Genomic DNA, 6,334 nt, shown 5'->3' with positions numbered 1-6,334 from the left:
GATGGAAACAGGTGCAAATAACCTGAAAAGCACAGGTAACAGGAAAATAATTAAGAAGAGACACATTTTGAGTATTTATTACTATGGCTTTTAACATAAATTACTCGCAGCTTTACATAAACTCATTTTTAATGATGGCCCTGTTTAACAACTGGCTTGGAAAATTCTGGGAAATTCACTAACCTGCTCTCACAGGTCAGTACAGGTTGGCTCAGCGCACCACTGAGAGCACCGCCTTTAAGGGATGGGCTGAAAAGCGGAAGAGACAGAACAACCGAGAAGAATGGGCCAAGAAGGAGGAACATCAAAGAGCAGAGCAGCTGGTGTGCAGAGCTGACCGTCCTGGCAGAGACGCAGGTGTGCGCAGTGTTCCTCGCAGTGTTCCTCCGCACAAGGGCACACAGGAGGCCACTCGGGTCAAGTCTGGAGGCTGCCTCCGGCTTCTCGTTTCTTCCATTCTCTCTTCTTGCCCTTCTCCCTGGAGCTAGGGCAGGAGTGAGCCTGGGGAGGTTGACAGCATGGGGGACCTCTCCATCTGTAAAGTGGGGCAGAGTGGACAACAAGAAGTCGGGCAGGAACCCAGGGGTGGGGAGTGGGGAAAGGGAGGGTCCTGGCAGGGACCAGAAAAGAGGTGGGGGTTGGGGCAGGGCTCAGAAATGCCCTTCCCAAACTCGGGCTTTGGGGCCCAGCCCACCGAGGTCAAGTTCACCAAGTCACACGACACACGCAGCCTGAGCTCTGGCAGAAGCAAACGGGCCACCTGCTCCCCACTGCCCCTACCCGCAAGAGACCCCAAATGAGCAGGTGGAGAAGAAGCCCCCGGGCCCCTCCGCGTTCCCCACGGGAGAGCAATGGCCCTGAGGAGCCCTCCGGGAAGCCGCACCCTGCCCTGGCCGCCGCGAGCCTCCGCCCCCTCCTCCGCCTCCAGGTGGCGGCGAGACGCGCGGGCGAGCGGGAGCCGTAGCCCGAGCGCAGCGCGGTCCACACCACGCCCCCGCCGGACCCGGGTCCCGCCGCCGCCGCGCGGCAGTCCTTTCCTCCCGCCCGCCGGCGTCGGGCCCAGCCGGGCGGGACGGACCCGCGGCCTGGCCTCCGGCACCTGGACCCGAGAGAGGTGAGTGCGCCGGGATGGCTCGGGTGGGGCTAGGACAGCGGCTGCCGCCCGGCCGAGTAGACCACCGACCTTCAGCGAGGCCGGTGCCCCACCCCCACTTCCCGCCGCCCACCTGGAAAGGAAAATGCAAAATCCAGTCTCCGACAAAGGCCTGGGGGCGGGGGTGGGGGGGTGCCGCCGGGGGCGTGGAGAGAGGAGAAAGGCCAGGAGGGAGGTCCTTATCATTCCGGGGTCCAAATTGATAGTGCTTTGGGGGTCCAGGGTCCTACCGCCCAGAGGGCGTGCCGCGAGGGTGGCGTTTGGGGTGCTGCGGGCCAGAGTGGGTTGCCCTGCCCAGGGACCCTGGAGGCTGATCTCGAAGTCTAACACTGTCCACCTCCCCTAGGGCACGGCCCGACCCTGGGTAACTGCAGCTACGAGGGAGGGGCTCGGGAAGGGGGTCGGTTTGAGCCCTGGGAGAGGAGTCCAAGGACCCAGTCCCAGGCTGGGCGCTTTCCTGAGAGGGAGGTGAGTAGGGGCCAACTGCCATCTAGTGACGCCTGCTGGTGCCTGGCTTCAGAGGCGTCATCTCCTGAAGCTGTCTCAGATGATCTTTACATCCATTCTAGTCCAGCACATTGGCTGTCAGCTAAGTGGTAACCCCCGGTGGAGGGAGCTGGTTCCTGCCCAGACCACTCACACTCTAGCTGGGGAGACAGACTCAAATTCAAGAAGTGACTGGTGGGAGGTACACCTTGCTTCTCCTTCTTGCGCCAGATGACTAAGCTAACTAAGGGACACCTGCCCCCCAGCAATACACCCCTGGACTAATTAGAAACCGCCCCCCATCCCCACCATCAGTACTCAAAGGGCCCCTTCTGTATCCACAGCACCACGCATACCAGTCACTGGGAGAACTCCCAAGATACCTCCTAGTCCCCCCTTGCAGACTTCAGCTTAGAATACACCTCTTCCAGGAGGGCTACCCTGACTGCCTCCTCTTGATCAGATGCTTTTTGTACACTGGGCTCCCAGTGTGGCTCCTCCTGCCCATCACCCTCCAATCATAGCTGTTATCAGAGTACTGTAGTTGCTGTGTCAGTGCCAGTTTTCCCTTCTGAATCAGAGTTTCGAAAACTCAGCCATTCAAGTTCCATGTTATTATATGCGTGATGTTTTCCCTTTGAACGTTTCTTCCCCTAGTCGTAGCATGCAGGATCTTTAGTTGCGGCGCTAACCCTGGGCCCCCTGCACTGGGAGTGTGGTGTCTTAGCCACTGGACCACCAGGGAAGTCCCTTATGCTGTTTTCCTTTGAATAGTTTACTCTGGAGACTGGGTTACTGCAGAACCTCTATTCAGAGTAATAGAAACTTGAAACTTGCCATTTCTATTTTCAGATCTCCCCTGTGCTCCTCCACAGTTTCTTGGGCAGAGGCCATCACTTTTTTTGTTACCTTGGGTCCAAACCCTGATACCTCAGAATAACGCCTAGGTTCCCCAACTGGTCTCCAGCGGAGGACGAAGAGGGTCTAAGAACCCACATTCTAAAAAGAGGACAGCCTCCCGCCCTTCTCCACTCCTCCAGGGCCTGGCTCCCTCAGTGCCTTGGGGACAGGAGAGAGAGGGACAGGCGTCTGTGTCCCATGATGCAGCCTGCCACCCAAGGTCCCCTTGCCCTTGGTCATCTCTTCTCACCGGCCAGCCTGCGCTGGCCCTGCTGCCCCCTCAGGGGCACAAGACGAGAGTTCTTCAGAGGTGCACTGGGGCCTCCCTGCTGGCCAGATCCCTGATGTGGGAGCCTTGGCTGCAGCACCATCTCCTCCATGGCTCCTGGCTCCCACCCCACTGTTAGACAGTCCTCCTGAGAGATGTCAGCTTCTTTCCTCCTCATCCACTCAGCCACACAACCCTGCATGACGATTGGAGGGTGTTAGGCCACTCACTGTCCACTGGGCCGCCTCTTGTCTCTCTCCAGGTTTCTTCTCTTCCTCTCCCCATCCTGAGCAGATTAGTGTGTCCCCTGCCAGAGCAGACCGAGTCCCCTGGGCTCCTCTCCCTGTGGCAGCCCCACCCTCCAGCTCTAGGAGACTTTTGGAGAATCTCACAGCCAATCACTGCTCACCTCTGATCCCAGTTCCTACTCCGCCCTCCCCAGTACTGAGTGTGCCTGTGTTAGGGGTGGGGATTAGGATGGGGAGGTTCTGAAGGAGAGTCAGATCCATCACTGAGGGACACTTAGTGCCTCTTTGTCCTCAACTGGACCCCAGTGGTCAACTCCAGGGCAAGAGAAAGAACCCTCGACTCATGGTTCTATTATACTATTATGTCCCTGCGTTGGGACTCCAGAGTCTTAGCCACTAGACCACCACGGAAATTATACTTTACATTAAAAAAAATTTAATAGAAGTTGTATTCTACTCCCAGAAGTGGAAAATCAGTGCCCCTGGCTACAAAAGGAAGGTAATTAAACAAATAAGAAGCAGTGGTATTAAACTTGAATTAGCACCTGTTACCTGCAGAATACACCTGAGGCTTACTCTCTAGCTTAGAAAGGGAGATTGTTGTTGCTGTTTAGTTGCTCAGTCGTGTCCGACTCTATAGACCCATGGATTGTAGTCCTCCAGACTCTGTTCTATCCATGGGATTCCCCAGGCAATGCTGGAATGGGTTGCCATGTCCTTATCCAGGGGATCTTCCTGACCAGGGATCAAACCCACATCTCCTGTATTGGCAGGCGGATTCTTCATCACTGAGCCACGTAGGAAGCATAGCAAGAATTAAAGTGGTGCTTGAGACATAATGGCACCCACCTGAGACTTTCTCCTTCGTGTAATAAAATGGATTAGGATAGAATTGGACTGGGAATAGCAATCTTTACATAGCTAAATTCCTATCATTCAGCACCTGCTGAGTGCAGGGTATCACACAGAGCCCAAAGATATGCCCCCTTTACAAGCCAGCCTTCTGCTGTAAGGCTTGTCATGTTTTATCGCAGTGGCATATTGGCTTCCACCAGGTCTGTCTGACTCATTCCTCTATCCAGGTACCCCCCACAGGGCCTGGAGCACAGGTGGTGAATGCACAGATGAATGAATAATGAATGAATATGTAGGTTGACCTCCTTGACTTTGATCCCACTGGGCTGCCTCCAGCCTTGACTTTCCTTTCTCTTCCTCCTGTCAAACTCAGCATGCTCCATCCTTCAAGGCCCTGCTGAGGGCTCTGCTTCCCCAGGAGGCAATCCTGCCTCTTAATAGTCCATCCCTGGCAGTGCCTATGCCCAGGGGAAGTTCAATTCTAGAGTCCAGTGTGTTCCCCACATGTCCAGAAGGCGAGAAGAAGGGGGTGATGCCACAGGTGCTCAATAACTACCACAGAGGCACTCCACATGGTGCCTCCTTCAAGGATGCATCTGCCTCAGCAGCTGTAAGACTTCCCCATTGCTGCTGTAACAAACTAACCACAAGCTCAGCGACTTCCAACAACACGAGCTGATTATCTTAACAATTCCAGAAGTCAGAAATGGGATTCATGGCTGAGTTCCATTGTGAAGGCTATAGGAGAAAATCCATTCCACTGCCTTTTTCACCTTCTAGAAGTGGCCTGCATTTCCCGGCTCTTGGCCAGCTCCCATCCTCAAAGCCAACAACGGCTGGTCCAGTCTCTCCCGCCCCGCACCACTCTGACATTCTCCCTGTTCTTCTTCCATCTTTCACCCTTGTGATTGCATTGGGCTCACCCAGATAGCCCAGAATAACCTCCCCGTCTCCAGATACTTAACTTTATCACGTCTGCACAGCCCCCTTCCCCATGTAAGGCAACATATTTATAGGTTCTGAGGATTAGGACGTGGGCATCCTCGAAAGAGACCCTTATTCTGGCTACTACAATAGCTGTCCCCTGGTAGGCAGAGGACACAGCAGGTTGTGGTATATTAACAATAGCTGACATTTGCTGAGCATTTAAGCTCGGCCAGGAACTGTTCAGAGCACATCACCCAATATTCTGTGAGAAAGATGCCAGTCTTATCCACCTCACTTCATGGATGAAGCCCTAAGAGGTTAAATAACTTGGCAAGAGGCTGAGCTGGGGTTTGAACCCAGGCTGTCTGGCTCCAGGTAGCATCTCCTAATTTTGAGGCTACCTTCTCTGGCACCATGATCAACCCAGGAGATGAGTCGACAGCCTGGGAGCAGCCCAGGCAAGGTCTGAAGCCCAACACTGAGGGAGAATTTTCACCAAGATTTTCTGGGTGAGACATCACATAGACTATAAATTCTTTGCCAGTTCTCTCTCATTTCAGCCCTTTCTCCCCAGCCTAACACTCACCCCCCATCAGAGGCACCTGAGCTTATCCTGGGAAGTTGAAGTACGCTCCCAAGGGTTCCTTTTAGGGGCTCCAGACAGGTAAGTCTGGAAGAGTTTGTGGAACCTGAACTGGAGAGGCACACTTAAGCCTTCTACAGGCACTGGATAAGAGGGTGTCCTAACATTTATTGAGCACCCACTAAAGGTAAGCATGGTTGTAAAAGATTTTTTCATATTAACTCATTTAATACAACAACTCTGTGAGGTACTGTTATTATCCCCATTTCACAGATGAGGAAACTGAGGCAGAGAGAGGTCATGTAAGTTTCTGAGGTCACACAGTCAGTGTGAAGAGCCAGGATTTTACCCATTCTCCATGAGCAGGAAGCTGGTCAACCCCAGCCTGCCCTGTCTCACCCCACTTCAGTCGGCCAAGTCCTCTTTTGTCCCTTCTCAGTGTAACCTGCTCCCTTTGCACCTGCGCGGCTGGGCTCCCACTTTGTAGGTCAACCAGATTTCTTGAGAGCACCATTATATTTCATTCTTACACCAACCTTCATTATTAACCCCATTTTAAAGAAGAAATGAAACCTCTGGGAGGCTGAGTAACTTGCCAGAGCTCTAACAACCAGAGCACAACAGATTTAGGATTTGAACCCAAACATTCAGATGCTCCCAACTCAGCCTGAGCAAGCCCAGCCTGCAGGCCTCCTCCAGGAGTCCACAGCCTAGCTGGGAAGGTGACACGGGTTCCCCAGCTCTCCAGATGTATGTGCCAATGCTTCAACTGGACTTGAGCTCAGAGCTTCCTGCCTTCGGGTGTCCAGGTTAGTCACATACTGTCTGAGCGCCCACAGATGATCTGAGCGGGAGCAGAAGCAACAGTGTTCCATTAATCAGGCTGGTCGACTGATTAATCAACTCAGGTCCAA

The 6,334-nt window shown here is 53.8% G+C and overlaps 1 protein-coding gene across 1 annotated transcript in view; it reads left to right on the top strand.

Annotated features, from left to right (window-relative positions):
* Positions 1-1,042: 1,042 nt before the first annotated feature.
* Positions 1,043-6,334, top strand: part of GPR68 (G protein-coupled receptor 68) — a 37,673-nt gene continuing 32,381 nt past the window's right edge. The window contains exon 1 of the mRNA XM_005222119.5: positions 1,043-1,114. The gene's annotated coding sequence lies outside the window, so the exon portion shown is untranslated. The remainder of the gene's footprint in view (positions 1,115-6,334) is intronic.

Source organism: Bos taurus, chromosome 21, assembly GCF_002263795.3.
Source record: "Bos taurus isolate L1 Dominette 01449 registration number 42190680 breed Hereford chromosome 21, ARS-UCD2.0, whole genome shotgun sequence".
NCBI classification, from domain to species: Eukaryota; Metazoa; Chordata; class Mammalia; order Artiodactyla; family Bovidae; genus Bos; species Bos taurus.
Note: the sequence above shows the minus strand (reverse complement) of the source record. Positions and strands in the feature narration are given on the sequence as shown.